The sequence below is a fragment of the Pyxicephalus adspersus genome, chromosome 1 (assembly GCF_032062135.1).
Source record: "Pyxicephalus adspersus chromosome 1, UCB_Pads_2.0, whole genome shotgun sequence".
In the NCBI taxonomy this organism is placed as follows: Eukaryota; Metazoa; Chordata; class Amphibia; order Anura; family Pyxicephalidae; genus Pyxicephalus; species Pyxicephalus adspersus.
Window position 1 is genome coordinate 6,387,728 of NC_092858.1, and position 18,358 is coordinate 6,406,085.

The following is an 18,358-nucleotide window of genomic DNA, read 5'->3' on the forward strand; positions in this document are numbered from 1 at the left end:
GTCCCTGTTTGATTGGTCAACAATGGAGCAACATCAGGCTGATGACACTCTTATGTTTCCCCTCCTGTCAGGACTCTCCTAATGTTAGAATAACAAAACTAGCAAAGTTTTAAATCAGAGTTTCTCAACCAAGGTTTCTCCAGAGGTTGCTGGGGGTTCTTTGAACAATGAGTAGTTTGTGCTTCTCAGGTCTAAGTGACCCCCAACATCCCAATGTCCAGCAATGTAAGAGGTATTCTTCCCACTGACCACCACACTAATGTACTGTGATCTATGGTAATAGTAAATATATAGTCTCTCTCCCTGGAGACCTAAAAAGTTATTTCAATGGTTCCCCACATGTTAAAAAGCTTGAGAAACACTGCATTAGGGTCTCAATTGACTGATTCAACACTGGTTTTCCTCTATCTCTGCAGGGATAATAGAAAGCCAAAACAATAACATATTTAGAGCTTTTTCTTTTTCATTTTACTTGCAAACCTTTATATAATTGGCTGAATTGTTTTTAGAAGGGCAGAACCAAATAAAAAAACGATGATAGTTGGATCTCATTTAATGATTTCCTGATTTTTGCACCTATTGAGCAGATAAAACCAAACTGAACCTGTGAAGATCAAAAAGGAACAAAAATATTGATTTATTTTGGGGTTTGTATAATTAGATCTATGGGGCTTCCAAAAATGCATTTGCATTCACACTCTACAGAGAATGTTAGCATTCACACTGCTGTAAAAATGATTAGGCTGCTCTAAAGCTGGCTGAATTACATTGTTACAGTCCTGGGTCTTGTAACCCTTTGAAAGGGTAAAGCTGATTAAATTCACATGAATATCTAAAAAAGCTGTAGCTATCTTAGCTCCAATTAAATAAATTTTTTTTGAGGGTTTGTATGTAAAAACAAGTGGGAAAGGGTCATTATGGTGTATATTATGTCCAACCTATGCAATCAAGGCCTTTCAGCACATATATAAAATTAATAATATAATAAAAATATAAAATAAATACATTTAATTAAAATGAGTTTTTGTTTTGCATTATATTTTATAGTACTGAATGTAATAAAAAAAAAAATCTTTACATTAATTTTAAGCATGGATTTCCAAAAAGCATAAAATAAAAACTTTTGCCCGGTTCTACCAGCTTACAGAGCAAACAAGCTTGTGTGAGGTCTCCGCACTCTTCATCCTGCTCATGTCAATTCTTCAGTATTATGCTCTCAGCCTTGTGACAGTTCTCTCCATTCCCCTAGTACCATTATGTTGAAAAATGAGCCCGTGACCTGTCTGCCCTCATAGCGCTGACATTTCACGGCCATTAGTCCAGTATTCTGTTGGCCGAGTGACTTAAACTTCTCATGCCACTCTTTCTATTAAATCAAGCATTAATCACGCACATTATCGTACCCGGGCCTGTCAGCCTTGTTGCACATCTTTGTGGCATCTGCAGAGAAATGTTTTTCCTGCTGCATAGTTTGTTGTGAGCGTTGGAGGAGGTAAGCGGCACTGTTTTTTGTTTTTGTTTAGTTTATTTTAGTTTGCTTGTCAGATGGGACACCATCAGGGTTTATACAAAGAGCTAAGGGTCCCAGGGACACCATGGGGGTCCATGCTATGTAAAAATATAGGAAAAATGGGAAATAGACACAAATGCTCTGATAACTTTAGCCTCACCTTGATATTCCCTACTGATCCATTAACTAACAAGAAAATAATTTAATACTGCTTCCCTTCTCTGCCCTTCTAGGTGAGCTATATTGGACTTGGCACTGTCTGCTGTTTCCTGACCTTAAAAATGGGTGCGTGTGTTATATACCCCATTGTTGGTGTCTGTCATGGACCAAAACCATATGGAGGAGCCATGGGGATACTGTTTCAGAAAACTTAAATAGCTCAAAGCACCACATCCCTTCTTACTGCTATGTCAATCCACTTCAAAAAACGTAAGTCAACAGGCGATGCTAATTGTGTTGGGGCATAAAGGGGAGCAAAATGACGCAAATTGGCATGGGGCATCGGAGGCTAGCAAAGTTAGGTTATTGGATTGTCAGTTACAGGATGTTAAGAGAGAAGCAGGGTGAGGCTATGGTTGTCGGGCATTAGAGCAGATAGAATGATTGGTTATTGGTCTAGGGCATTAAAGGGGAGAAGAGCGACACTAAGACAGTGGGGGACTTTAGAGGAAATAGAGTTGGGCTTTGTTTGTAAGGCATTCAATGGGAGCAAAATGATGATTACTGATATGGGGGCATTAGAGGGAATCAGAGTAAAGCTATTGGTGTGGGGGCATTAGAGGGGAGTAGAGTGATGTTACTGATATGGGGGCACATCAGTATAGAGGGAAGCGGAGTAAGCATAATGGTGTAGGTGTATTAGATGGAAGAAGAGTGAAGCTTTTGATGTTGGGGCATTCGATGGTAGCAGAGTGAAGCTATTGGTGTGGGGACATTAGAGGGTAGCATAGTTAGGCTATTGGTGTGGGGGTGTTGGAGGGAATCAGAGTAATGCTTTTGGTGTGGGGGCATTAGAGGGTAGCAGATTTAGGCTATTGGTTTTTGGGCATTGGAGGGAAGCAAAGTGAAGCTATTGGTGTGGGGCTTCAGAGAGGAGTAGAGTGATATTACTGATATAGGGGCATTAGAAGGAAGCAGAGAGATGCTTTTGGTGTGGGGGCATTTGAGGGTTGCAAAGTAAAGCTATTGGTGTGGGAGCAATACATGACACCGGAGTGATGATAATGGTGTGGGGGCATAGGTGGAAAGCATTGTGAGGATAACAGTGTGGGGGTATTGGAGGTAGAATGAGGCTATTGTGTGGAAACATTACAGATGGGAGGAGCAAGACTTTTGGTGTCAGGCCTTAGAAGGAAGAAGTGAAAGATTAATGGTGTAAAAACCATAGGGCTGGGCAAAGTGAGCCCTTTTGGTGTGGGGGTATTATAGGGAGGCAAAATGAAGCTATAGGTGTGGGGCTATTATAGGGAGGAAGAATGAAGCTATAGGTGTGGGGCTATTATAGGGAGGAAAAATGAAGCTATAGGTGTGGGGCTATTATAGGGAGGCAGAATGAAGCTATTGGTGTGGGGGTAATATAGGGAGGCAGAATGAAGCTATTGGTGTGGGGGAATTATAGGGAGGCAGAATGAAGCTATTGGTGTGGGGGAATTATAGGGAGGCAGAATGAAGCTATTGGTGTGGGGGAATTATAGGGAGGCAGAATGAAGCTATTGGTGTGGGGGAATTATAGGGAGGCAGAATAAGGCTATTGGTGTGGGGGTAGGAAAGCAGAGAAGAGCTATTTTTGTAGGGGCTTTAGAGAAGAGTATAACTGTTGGTGTGGGAACCATGGAGGAGTCTGGATGTTTGTTCTTTTGCCTTCCTCTGGGTCTGCACAACTGTTAAAAGTTGAAATCATCCACAGGAGTTTTTTTTTAATCTGGTTAAATCTTCATACAAAAAAAGTATTATCACTTGGTTGTATATTTACTACTGTTGCAAATGTTGATACCTCTAATATCAAATATAAATCCAGCTCCCATGCTGTTTTTTGGTCCCGTTTTAAAAATTCCAATCTGTTGAAGAGTGGCCACTATGGTATAACCCAGCAATGTAGACACTACATGACCAAACTACATAATCTTGGGGTCTTTTATTTGGGCAGAAATTAAGCTGTACCATCGAAAATGTGTGGAGGGTCATTACTAGCTGGTTCCATATTGGCCACATACCGTTATATAGAACCACATAGCAGGCAGCAATATACGTCACATTGAAAGGTGTAATGTGTAATGAGGTGTAATGAAGTTTGCTTTTCTGGAACTTCTATCTATTTACTAAGTAAGAATCACATTTTCACTTGAGAAGGCAACCATACCTTTAAGGATTTCAGCATTACAAGCCGATGCAGATGGAGTTCCTTTATTCGACAGACCTTTATGCTGCGCACAGTATTCTCCTATAAGAAATGTTTTTTTAGGAAGTGCTTTCACAGTGTGATCAAGTCTTCCCATGGAATTGAGGATCTATTAGACATGATGAGGAAAGAAGAGATTGTCAGCAGAGGAAATGTCATGTGGAAAAGTGATAGGCTGGCAAAAAAAAAACAGCAATTCTGCCAATATAATGCCAAGTGACACTGAACGGCTTGCTGAAAGTGATTAACTTGCCACATGCTGTTAGGTCAAGCGTAGAATGCGTCAGCTGTCAGGTGCAGTGCAGCTCTGACTGAGCCGAGCCTGTTCTTGTCTAATAATTGCAAACAGCATCATCTCCTAATCAAGATATTCAAGATGAAGGTGGTTGCTGCAAGTGACCTCCACCGGCCTGTTATCCTCTGCTACAATGTCATTTAAGGGCCCTCTTTTTTAGCCAGGGCGATATTTCCCATAGCCATCTGGGTTAGAGGGGCAGCAACAACATCTAATATTCCTAATAATAGCATAAGGTCCAGGTACGGCTAACTAGAGCAGTCCAAAAGTCTCTCTTTTGGCTGGTTCAATATATAATTTATAAGATTCTGCTATATCTGTTTATTAAATGCAAATAATATTTTAAAAAGTACCTATTGACCATAGTAGAAATACTAACTGAATCCATGTGCTCTCTGCTCAATCTGTCAGCTGTAGATTGTTTCAGGAACTATGGGATCCCACCAATCTTTGTTACAGCCAAGGGCACACATTGATCAATAGATCTGTCCTGTTTCTATTGTCCTGAATCCATAGGAAGTGCTGATTCACCCTCTGTTTCAGAAGTTCTGCACTAAAAAGCTTCCAAAATCCGGCCAATTAAACATGGTCGACATTGCCTTCAACAGCCCTTTGGCTTACCCGCACCTTCCCGTAAGCCTGATGAGTCTTTTTATTTTCCCGAAACATCCTAAAATTTCATTTTTAATAACAGCAGGGTCTGGTAGGGAAGTGGACCTTCCTATAGCAAGAAGGGGATTTGGAAGAACAGAGCCTTGATTGGCTTATGGTTATGGCACATGCTGGGGAGGGATGGGTTGCACAGAAGTGGTGCCTGTGGAGGTGCAAGGTAAAGTACCACCTAAATTACCCTTAATTAATGAGCATTTAAATGTTGAAGTGTGAAGTTTTTAATACTTTAAAAGATCAACTGTTGGACAAAATGGACAATTTTGGAGCCACCGTAAACTACAAACTCAAGCAAAATAATAGCTGGACCAAAAAAAAAAAGAATCCTATAACAGCACAGCACCCAATTATAATTAAAGTCAAAATTTTTTGATTGCTATGGGCGAAACGCCTAATTATGGCCCTGTTTATCCAAAAAGCTCCACTGGCACCAACTGGATTTTGTTTAGAACAAATAAGTAAAACTTCCCCTGCAAAGAAAGATTGATGTCTTCAAGAGTTACGGCAGATAAAGAATGTTCTAAAAACGTACATAAATGAAAGGCAGTTATTGCTGATGAAATTGTTGTTTGCCAAGCTGGATGAAGAGCTTTACATAGATAACTCTCCTTCCCTCTTTAGCTGTCCCCCAATTTACTCACTGCACTCCTCTCCTCCTCGATTGTCCCCCAATACTGACATTGTACAGCTTACATTCCTGATTGCCCCTCAATACATATACTACACTCTTCATTTTCATGATTGTCCTCCAATATACACAATGCTCTCCTCCCCTCCTTAGTGTCTCATCTTCTTGCTGGTCCCCATCTAACACTAATCCATCCTTTATTCTAAACCCCAATACTTACATTCCCTATAATCCCAACACTAACCCTCCCTGCAACCCTAAAATTAGCCCTTTTTGCAACTGTAATTCTAACTTTCCCTGTAACCCAAAACTAACCTGCTCTGTAACTGCAACTAGAACTATCCCTGTCTTCCCAACAATAACCTGACCTGTAGTTCTAACCTCAACCCTCCCTGTAACCTGAGCACTTACCCCAGCCTGTAACACTAACAATTACCCTCCCTGTAACTCTAACACATAAACCCACCCTGCAACCCTAACACCAACCCTTTCTGCAACTGTAACCCATCACTTACCCTTTCAGTAACTCTATCCCTTCCGGAAACCTGAACATTAATCCAGCCTGTAACTCTAACCCTTACTTTTCCTTCAACTCTAACCCTACATGAATCCTCCCTGAAACTCTAACACCAACCTACCCTATAGCTCTCCTCCCTGTAACCCTAAGACTAGTCTTCCTTGTAAACCTAAGACTAATCCTCCCTGTAACTGTAACTTTACTCCTCCCTGTAACAATAACAAGACCTGTAGCTCTAACCCTAACACTTACCCGTGCAACTCTAATCCTAACATCAACCCTTACCGCAGCTGTAACCCTACCCCCCCCCCTCCCGTATCCTAAACACTAACCCACCCTGTAACCCCAACATTTAGAGTATCTCCCCCAGTTACCCTTCAACACCAACCTTTCTTTTAACCCTAACAGTAACCATCCCAGTAACCCTAATACTAACCCTCCTTGTAATCCTAACACTGCCCCAATGACATTGGTTATTAGGATAAACAGAGTAGGAGAAACTCATTAGGCAATGCAAACCGTATGAGTGTTCCAATCCATTCTTCTCTACGCAAAACTAGAAAACATGTTTTTAAAATTTTTTAGCAAGGCCCACCTGAATATCTGCGAAACAGAAGCAAATGGGCACCTTCAATGCTCCTTGCAATGCATATGGTTGACTTGCAGGGGGCAAGGTGTTTCCCTTTATGTAGGTACCCAGTTATTATTACATTATCACCGATTATATTCCTGCTTGTACGTTGCCAGCGTGACTATATTTCATACACAGCAACACATCTTTTATGAAACGCCAGATGCTCTGTCAAGCTCGCTGGTCTCATCCGTGTTTTTAATCAGCTCCCTTTTAAAGTTTACTCAGTGCTCTTGACTTCCCCTGGCCGCGCGGTAATTCAATTACACACAGTAATGGTGTACCAGGGCGTACGGCTCCAACTATAATCGGATACATCTTTGTTTCTTTTTGCTCTATGCGAAATGTGCACATTTACTGTACTGAATAGGCCGGGCTATTTTTTTTTCTACCATGCCAGCAGCACTTCCAATGCACTGATATGAGTGGAGAGGCCCATAATGAAGGATAAGTATGTCTGGCCGGGACCCACACAGGTTGTTAATGTACGGGGTGAGGAAGGCTTTACATAAGGCCAGTGTTCTAAAATGGAACATTGAAATCCAGGACAAAACGCGGCCAAAATGCTTAGAAAAGAGCCCGCTTTTTTGTAATTGTTTTGTTGAGGAGACATTTGTTCGGGAAAATTTGACTGCCAATGGCTCCATATTTCGAAGCCAGTAGCGGGTGATATGTGCCAGGGATATGGAGAGCCACTGAATACAAATGATGCCATTTTTCTTGTACAATGGACATAAAAGTATCAACAGGGCAACTTGTTAAAAGCTAGAGTGGCACATCAGGCAGATAATATACAACACTCTTTCGTTCAATCAATATAGGCATTCAAATGATAGGAATAATAAATTGTATCTACATCTTAATTCCATTTTTACATATGTCCACTATCATGTCTCAATGTACACAGTTTTCTTGCAAATAGTTTTTCGTGAATCTTCTTAAAAGTTTCATGCCAGGAACAAAACTTCTTGCAGGCAAAAGTTGTTGCAGGCTGACAATGCTAAAGCACTTCTTAGCAGTTAGCAGATTTATTGTCAGCCTGATGTGTGGGATCCTTCAGTTTGCTGTTTGGCTTCCTATCTGATAGACTGGACAAGGCAACTAAGGGAGAACACAAAGCAAGCTGACAAAGCTGCTGCTAAATGGGGCCTAAAGTCTACCGAAACCCAAAAATGTAATATATTGCGGTGCTTAGATTTGGTGGCTGCATTTGTTGATATGATGATATTTTTCTTTCACCTAGTGTCAGTAACACACTTTGCATCAATGGTTTAGGCAGCCAACAGTGAGCTCTGTGCAGAACTGACTAGTACCCATACCCCACCGTGGCGAGCCTCGAATCCCGAGATGAGTAAGCGGCTGGTGCAGGGATTGTTGGGATAATATATTCACAAGCCATAGACTAAGGGTGTGCATGTCATTTCCCTAACCTGATGCCAAGGATGCCATAGATAAGTGGAATGCGTGAACAGGGTTCTAAGGGTGCTCACGCTGAACAATGAGGGAGGGCCGATAGATGTTGGACCATCCAAGCTGCCGTGGGGAGCTCCTGCTGGCTGAGGAGTGTCCGGGGTCTTCCTGCAGTGGCACATTTTGCACACTGCTATGCCACCCTTTTGTCCTGTCCTGGGGTGGTAATGTTTATTAATCTTTGAGAATCAGGACAAAAGAAACAAGATAGGTTTACAGAAAACCAGCCTTTTTTATGTTCCAAAACATAGCAGCCAAATCTTCTCAAATATAGTCAATAAATAGAGAAGGGTGAATGAGCCCGGATTCAGCTTGTGAACAGTTCTTTGAACTGTGCCGAACCAAATGTATCACTTACCCCGAAATACAAGAGGAAGCAAAGCCTGACATGGCACACTGTAAACAATGAACAATAGCTATGAAGCTGTAGGTAAAGGAGTAGGAGTAGTAGGTAAAGGAGTAGGAGTAGCTAAAGCACCCTCACATACCAGAAGGTTCGCTATGAATATTCAAAAGGAATTTCAGCAAAAGAAACATTATTCAGGCTACAGCTTAGGCACAGTTACATTTCCAGATGCTTCCTAGCTAATCATTATGTGGGCTCAGGTCAAGGTTTTAATATGAAATAAGCACTTTATATAACAAATGTCCATTTATAGAAACAGGATAGAGCATCCGGAACATCAGGCAAATGCAGAAACTTGTGATAAAAATAACTTATTGCAGGAAATATACAATAGTTTAGCATGGGGTATAATATATCTACAGATCAGTATACAAACAGCATAAAGGATAGTGCTATTCACTTGAGCAAACTAATAGCTCCAATCACATAAATTAAAAGGCAAATATAATTGTATTTCTTAAACGCATTATGGCAATTAGCATCTGTTATGAAATACTTATGTATAAGCTTTATGAAAGCCGTCAGTGTGCAAGCATATTAAGTGCTGCAAAACAAGCGAGAGAAAGAAATCCAAAGCAAAGAATTTATTTGCACAAAGAAAAGGTGCGAAATAATGAATAAAGTAAGGGGAAAAAAATAACAATTCTGCGCTTCAATGCAATCCATCAAGGCTGAAATATATAACCTGGTATTGCTAGCTCCTTAAGGTGCAGGGTCAGGGCCGGGCCTGTCAACTAATCCTGGCTTTAGGACTTGAGTCTTGAGTGAGTCGCTGTTCCAGAACATGCGTGCAGATCAGGAGTCCCAACTTCATGGATCTTTCTTTGGAATAGTAATTTACTGGGTAGCAAAGCCAAGATAAGGATGACAGTTCCTTTAAAGTGATCCTGGGCAACAAGGTCACTTTAATTTAGCTCTTCGAAGCAACAAATGCTTTTTTACGCTTCTTTACCATATACAGGTCGATGGTCACCATGTACAAATGGGTTGATTGGTCCAACATAGAATAAGTTAAAGCCATTGTCAAGCTTCAACTGTAACTGAGAAACTTTTTACATGGCAAAGAAGAACAATCATATTTCATTAGAAAACAAAATATGAATTCAAGCCCAATGGTGAGAAGGACAATGCCATAATGCCTAGATTCTAGAGATGAGTTTTAAGAAACTCTGAAAGGAAAAGAGAACAAAGAAATTGAAGAATCCCCAGCTTCTCTTTAGCCGTGCAGCCTGATATGTATATTCTCGGCATCCCCGGCACATACTCTCTGAGGTTGTTCACAGCTGAAGGTGATTTTAAGAGACGATTAGTCCCTGGCTCCATTCTGCCCTGCCATTGGCCAATAAGACTTTATTGAGTTTCTGCTCACAATTCCCAGTTGTAACGTTTAACTGGGCTGATCTGCTCCAGGTGTGTAGATGTACTATTGCTGAACCTGCTATTGTATGCTGCCTTTACTGACCTTGTTCCTCTGACCTTGGACTTGCTTAGTCTTACATTTGGATACCTTGTTTGGCAGACTAATTATCTATGTATGGCCTCTGGCTCTGTATTCCAGACTTGCCATTGCTGGTATCGTTTGTAGTGCATTATCTGTGGGCTCCTGGTCCTCTATCAGTTCTTCCCCAGACACCATTCCATGCATCCAGAAGTCCTGAGGCAACTGTGTGCTGGGATGGTGCATCTAACTTCCCGAAGATCAGTGTAAGATTAGGGGACTGGCATCTGGTGACGCGCGGGTGCTGGAGCGCGGCCTTTTACAAGTTTTTAATTTTGGATAGTCTTGGGCAGTCTTTTAACAGGATGGTAAAATAACATAACATCCAAGGCAACCCTTGTTAATAATTACTGTATCCACAGCTCACAGTATATTAGCACAAACAGTGAGACATTAAAATTATTAAAAGAAGAAATGTGAAGTTTTTCACACTTAGGGATGACCTACATGATAAAATAATTATCTTTAATAATAGTAATAAAAAAAGTGAAACAACTTATTTAATGGCCTGAAAACAAAGGTAGATGATATAATTAGTAGTGTTACCTCACATTGCTGGTCAGGGGAACCAGAGAAAAGATCTCTTACGCTGGTGGCCAGTCAGTCCAATGCACCATTAGATTGGTGGCCATTAGAAGAAAGACCCCCTTAATCAGTGGCAGGACAGAACCAGTACACTTGTGCAAAGTGTAAAATGCTTCTTACATTGGTGGTCAATGAAATGCTCTCCTCTATTAGTGGTCATTGGGAGAACTATTCATAAGTGGTCAATAACGGAAGGATCCTATAACAATAACTATCAATAGGAAAATGCTCCTTTTACCAATGGACATTGGATATTAATTGGTGGATATAAATGTCTATTTTGAACCCGAGTGAAGGTTTTCTTTTCAAAGAATGATCTTTCAATATTTCCTAAATCCACAAAGACCTCACTAGCACCCTTACCCTTCCACAGCCGCCATCACCACCAACTTTTCGATCTGTATCTTTTAGTACACACATTTTCAGAAAGATCATCATCAATGCAAAGATCACATTTAGAGAGTTCAAGACATATCCTATGAAAAACATTCCCCAGACAACACTTGTTTAGGTTGGGATGAATTCCAAACACATCACAATCATTTTGTAACTTCAGGCTTTCATCTAACTTTATAGATTTTCAGTAAAACAACAAAGGGTATCAATGAATACTCTGATAGCTTCTCCGTCCTACACACAATCGTATATAAAGCAAATAAAAAGACACAATAACATCTCAGAATAGCAAGAACATAGATAGCAAATCTTCATGGAAACCAAACATATTTCAAAACCCATTCTGACAACAAACACATAAATCAATAGTGTAAACTTCTTGGAAATGTAAACAATATTATATTAAAATAATTAAAAGAACAATATATATCAATTTATTAAATCTTCAAAAAGGACCTTGTGTTATCTTTAATTTAAAAAATATTTGTAAATTTCCATATAGTGCATATTTCCAAATATTCTATTGCAACCTGATGTTGCATTTGAGCTTCTCCTGGCTATACATTGCCTGCATTTCCTGTGTGAATTGTATTCTGGACCTCCATGAACATGGCTTTTTTCTTGGTTGTTTCTTTTATTGCCTTTGAGGTTTTATGAGATTTCAGACACATACACATTTGGGTGGCAATAGATTTCTGATATTCTGCTTCATATACAAGGAAATCAGTAAAAGCCATAATATCAGATTGGCATTCTTAATGGTCAAATCAAGTGGATAAAGTCAAGTGATTTACGGCTTTCAATAAAATACTGCTTTGAACAATATCTCCTTTGAAATGTGAGTGAACAATTTACCAGCAATTACAATCCCAAAAGGAAAGGTCAAATAGAAGGGATTTTATGTGGTAGAGCTACACCCAAAAGTTTTTAAAAGAATAATCATAACTTTATTATGTCACACAAAAGACAATATAGCCTTAACGCCAAGGCAGTTTGTATTAGATCCTAATTGTTAACATCTTCATATCCATACAAGTAGGTACAGATCAGCCAAATGTAGGTTAACTTCTTGTAACTACGTGTTTCACAGCTAACTGCTTCCTCAGGGGACATACAAAGACGAGGACAATCAAAAATAATGTAAATTGATATATACTACAGTGAACTACATTGAATACTGCAAGTTAGCAATTTATACTATATTATATTTTTATAATGACATAAGGTTCATTTAAAAGAATCATTTAAGAATAAAGCTGAACTCCTGGCAAACAGATAAATTCACTGATAAAATTAGATTCACCCAACCAAATCAACACCTACAGTTTTGTGACCTGATTTTTTTTCTGACTGTTAAGGAACACAACTAGGTCACCTCCACACCCACAGCCTATTATTGGACAGTGAAGGAGTAATAATCTATTGATGAGCCCATTCTTTTGCTCATTCAATCTGTTAGCAAGTTTCTTGTGCCTACAGCACAACTTTATGGCCTCTTATTCTTCTCAAATGAATTTAAATAAAAGAATTGGCACTAGTTTCATTTAAAATATATGTAATTTATTTTCTTAAGAAATCCATTACCACATTCATTGGTGTTTTTTACATATTAGCCTGGAGTTCAGTTTTAAAGATATGCTAATTGGAGGTATTTTTCCAAGTTCACACTGACTTCCTGACTATTACCCTGAAAGAAAACTGCTGCCAACTGTCACTAATGTTCAGAGGTTTGTAGCATTACATAATGAATAACTCAACACAGCAGGCCACTCATATTAATTAAATGCAATGTCAAATATCTCCATTTCTGCACAAACATGAAAAGTTTTCAAAAACAATTTTCAAATGATATTTTACATTCTTTTGTAAAAAGCAACTTGCTCTTAATGTTTACTTGTCCTTAAAGTATATGCAAAGACAAAACTTCTTTTAAGCAAGGTCCTCCTGTGTCATTGTTTGAATCAGTCTGTAATTTGCAACCCTTTATTTAATAAACCGAGCTGCATGATATGTTGGTGGTATATAAATACATAAAAGTAATAAAAACTTTATTTTTTAATTTTTTGTATATGGGTAAGAATAGGATCCTATATCAAGTTTTTATTGTTGTCTTTGTACCCATAGGAAAGATTTTCCCTTCTGTTGACCACTGTTATTTAGATAGAAAGAGCCAAGTGTTCGAGATAGAAAAATTGATGTCTACCAATGCCTTCTGAAATGCAGGATACAAGCATAAAGGCAAATGGGGCCATCAAAGGCTTGCTGAGCAGAGACACTGATTGATCTTCCACCAGTAGATGCCCGAGGATCCTTAGGTGATCATTAAGAACCTCTAGTGGTATTTACTACCCATGGTTGTGTATTGCTACAATCTTCCTTACGGGGGGGGGGGGGGGGGATCCTTGATAGCACTCCCATGCTGTGTATTCATATAAGCTAAATTCAGTTTGGAACAGTGGTGAACTCCTAGACTTCATTATTGATGGACCAAAAATGAGATTTGCTTTGAACTTAAAAATAGTCAGGGTTCAAGAAAAGAAAAAAAACTCTGACATATATGGTTTGGGAGAGAGAGTAGCCTAGGGTTAGTTTGGAGCTCTTCTCCTTCACTTCTTCTATGCCCCCTTTACTTCCTTCCCTTTGGTTTTAAATTTGTTTTGTTTATTATTATTATGTGCAAATAAACATATCTCTTATTATAAGATCCAGGAGTCATTCATTAAATCCTTCAATAAACCCAAGCACCTCAAATAGAACACATTCTGCACCAGGAGAATTCATACAATACAGAGACATATATTTTGATGGCAACTGCTTAAGATGAGATGTTTCCTCACTTATCTCTTCTCCCTTTTGAACTTTCAGCAAAGGAAAATAATCAAAATCCTCCAAGTGGGGCATAATGTTCCAGAAGGTACACAAGATCTGGTACGTTCATAATAGCATTGAAATGTTTAAAATTGATTTCTTAAAAGTTGTTCTAGTGTGTAATGGTTTGTAGGGTCCTAGCGTGAGGCTTCCCTGACCTTGATAGTGATGATGATTCATTCAAATCATCAATTTATCACCATCGAATGAGAAGTGTCTGGTAAAATAGTTGTGCCACTTTATTTTTTGCTATTTATTAATTAGTCATTTTCTATACAGCCAATGTGTTTTGGTGGATGAGGCCTCTTTCTCTTAGGCTTAGGTGAAAAATAATTTACTGAATGGCCAACCTAAATAATAAAATAGACTGGGTTTGGGGTTTGGCTCATTGGTAGGAATTTAAATCTATCCCTTCTCTATCCCCAAAAAGTTCTGGCTATATACATACTTTAAGTCAAGCAAACCAATACTGATTTATAAAATCCTACCTTGCAATTTTTATACTAGCAATCTCTGGTCCGCCATGTTTAGAGCTCTACATTTCTGTACTTTGAAACCATTGCTTGTGATGTAATTCATGAAGATGCCTGTAAGAAAAAAGGAAATTAGTTAAAAAATGGTAAAATAAATTTCATTTAGGATCAAATGTTAAAAACGGATAATGTCTGTAGACATCTGACCAGTGATCATTTCACTTAATTGAGACCATTGGACATCTCACGTTCAAACCCGTGGGCATTTATGTAGAGTAGGTCCCTCATACCCTCTTTTTGGCTGTAACAGTCTCTAGTCTTTCGGGAATTCCACAAAATATTAGAGCTCGCCTTTGGAAACTTCTTTCCATTTGGTCAAAAAGGGAATATGCAACTACAGTTGGACGAGAAGACTTAGCTCTTAACTGACTTAAGAGTCAAAGCTGTAAAAGCTGTAGCCACAAGGAATAAAATGAACATGTGTCCAAAATGTCCTGGTATGTTGTAGTATTATCTAAACTCTTCACTGGACATGCAATTGATATGGTGACCAAATCAAGTTACCCATAATAATATGAAATTATACCCACCACCTTGACATTTTAAATCCCACCCCCACATTCCTTGCTGTGAAAAGGGGCAAAGAGACAATGATAGACTTCTTAAATGTAATTATAGTATACTATTGATTAATTTATCATTATTTTATTTTAAATATATATATATTATGTATTTGTTCATTTTAGTACAAATTATGGTGACAAGGAGGGCAACAAAGTGACCATGTATGGAGTCATCATCATGTATAGAAAGAAGCTTGTTTTACCCCAACTCATTACCTGTGCCATTGGTCACCTAAGATGGGAATAGCCATAACATGTAATATATGTCCCTAGCAGCTAAAGTGTCAAAACACAAAGGCACAAAATACCCCTGGCCATTACTATTTCTATGAAGTCGGTTTTGCATAATATACTCTTGCTTATGATTCTTTCCAAAAAATCTGGGATTATTCATAGTATAAAAATATACACAATAATTAATATTTGTTTTGTAAAAAAATGTCAAAAGTCAAAAAAACAAACTAAACATTGCAACAATGGAATGTATTAGGTTGCACAATCCTTTTTTTTTTAATATCTTTTGTGCCAAATAAATCTCCCTTCACTTTATATAAGTTCTCCCATGAATTAGGCGTTACAAACACTCTATAACATGAATCCAGGCCAGAAGGAGACGGTTTCTTCTCTACTGACAAGTTCTGGTGGTCGTCTCTGAGTACACAAATTCTCTCTTTGCTTCGAGGTCTTGGCTACAAACCATATGTGGAAAACACACTGGAGATGTCAGAAGTTATTGGCTCGTAAGATTCAATGGATCTTATTTTCACCCTAGGTAATGATGGTTTCCAAATTTTTACTGAGTGTAATGTAAGTCCTGAGGAAACAGATATAAATGTTTACAATAAAATAAATAAAAGGAAAGAAAACTGAATATTTTAAGAGCGCTGTAGCCCATTTTTTGGCTTTTAGAAAAAACAAATTGCATGTCATGTTAAGATGGTAATTTATTTCTTGTATTTGTTGACCCAAAGCCAAAGAAAAAAGCTTTCAGCTACATCTTGCCAAGCCGAATCCGTGAGTTAGAATTGAGAGTAAAGTTTGCTTCATCTTCCCTGATGGAATATAATGGAGAAGAAGAACGTTTTTAAAGAAGCCTACTACATTTAAAGGAGAACTCCATTCTAAATTATTATTACTGAGGTTAATGTGGATGAATCTGAGGTCAAATATTAAAGAACCAACATATTACGCAGCTCTGCACATTAAATAAGGGTTGCAAATGACAGACCGATACTAACAATGTCACAGGGGGAGCCCAAAAGAGTTTAAAATCTAAGAGGTAGTAAATAGGACATAATGAAAAATGCCCTTCACCCTCACTGATACTTGCCTAATTAAAGATCCTGTGGCATTTATAGCTCTGGTAATTCACCTTGGATAGGCAACATCACCATGACCAGTGAAGGTCGAACATGATGACTTCCAAAAGAAGATAAAATAGAACCCAGGGTAGTCACAATATAGATTTCTTTATTGGCAGCTTTACAGAGGCTTAAAAACAATTAAAAAAAACTCCAGCCAACATCTGTTTTTCATGCAACCAGGACATTTTGCATTAAAACAGTCAATAGATGGAGACATTTTAAGTGTTTTTAAACCTTTGTAAAGCTGCCAATAATGGTATGATCAGTGATATAATTGCCTTATTTTTGTATTCTCTTCTTCTGCAATTTATGGACATCATGGCACCAGTAAGCACTGGGACACACAATAGGAGCTCCAAATGATCTTTTGTACCAGTCCTTTTGTTGGCAACGTTCCTGTCTAGAGTCTCCCTCCTACATGTGCGTACCACACGTCTTCTGTCCTGCATGTTACACCAATGAATTTTATATTATGATATTGGTGAGAAGGAGGGATGACTGGCAAAAAAAAGAGACTTTTTCAGGATGGCCATCATAGAAGGAACCAGTAGACAGGAAACACGCAGGACCATAGAATAAAATGTAGTCATGCTCTCATCTTTCCTGATTCTCTGATCTGAACTCAATATCCAGAATTTAGCTGACTGCTGGTAGAGAACTTTGCAGGTTTTTACAAGGTCATCATCTGAAATACCTTTAAACAGCGGGATGGTGAAATATGATATTAATAACATTTTATACCAAAGTTGAGCCCCTAATACTTTTTTTAAGGCCCTGTGCAGACCTGTGCATTGTAAAAGTGCGTGAAAAAAAACTTGTATTACGTATAGTAATGCTTTGAATTAGATGTTAATTTTTTCCAAAACTGTAGTCATGTGGAAGGACTTGAACAGTATATGGTGTAGCATGACATTTACTGGAAATTTGATGGGTAGTCCACAAATCTTTGGCTATATAGTATGAATTCAATAAAAAATTAAAAATTAAAAAAAAATATTATTGTCTTTTACTATTCCCACTACCCCAACATTGAAATCCCCCCAATCCTTTACCCAGGAAAGTGCTTAGATGCTTCCCTCCATTTTGCATGTGTGTCCTCCCTATAACATTGGTTTTCCCAACATTGACTTTAGTCTGTGATAGATTGTAAGCTTCGTTGAGGCTCAAGTGGCATGATTACGAACTTTGTAAAGTGATGTGTATTGATTGTGTAAAGCAGCGGTCGCCAACCGGTGGTCTGCAAGAAAATTTTGGTGGTCCGCGGCTCTGGCTGGTGCACCCCCGAATGGGGTTAGGAGAGGAACCCTGCTGGGGGGACGCACCAGCCAGAGCCACGGACCACGTCCCCCATGCAAATCTCTGGCTCAGGGAAGTGGGCAGGCTGTGTTTCACGACACAACCCGCCCACTCTCCCATCGCAGGCTCAGATCTGCGCTGGCAGAGTGGCCAGGGTAATGGCGTTATGACCTCACCATGGGGGAGGTTCCTCCCCTTTGATTGACAACTGGTTCCCCATGCATGCGCCCCCAGGAGCTGGTAATTTTAGTGATCTGCGGGACCAAAAAGGTTGGCGACCGCTGGTGTAGAATGTTTTGCCAGTTTTGGACATAGGCAACAGTGGTCCCCTGTGCAGAAGTGACTTAGGTTCTCCCTGGCAAACTGACTTGGCCTTTTGCCTTTGCAGGGGTCCCTGTTGGCTGAGAAGGGACCGGGACCCTTGTGCAGAGGCAAAGTTTGCACCTCCCAATGCCTAAGCTTGATTTAAGCACTTCCTTTTATATAAGTGTCACTCAACTGTACTCCAGTCCAGTCACCCTGTCGCAGGCACTACCAATGGAGACTACAAGTAGCTGTGCTAACACACATTGTGCAGGTCTATTCTGCTGTTGTTACTTTCAGAAAGCCAGTGCAATGCAATGATATCCAGCTGTAACTGGGGTAGGTGCATATAAAGTGAATGAAAGGGCTGGGGAAGACCATCACCACTGAGATGGCGTAAAAAGGGTTAAAAAATTTTGCTTGGAAAA

General features: G+C 39.2%; 1 long non-coding RNA gene across 1 annotated transcript in view; it reads right to left on the reverse strand.

Moving 5' to 3' along the window:
* LOC140323988 (uncharacterized) overlaps positions 1–18,358 on the reverse strand; it is a 430,128-nt gene that overhangs the window by 277,525 nt on the left and 134,245 nt on the right. The window contains exon 2 of the long non-coding RNA XR_011919468.1: positions 14,360–14,458. This is a non-coding gene — a long non-coding RNA (uncharacterized lncRNA). The remainder of the gene's footprint in view (positions 1–14,359; positions 14,459–18,358) is intronic.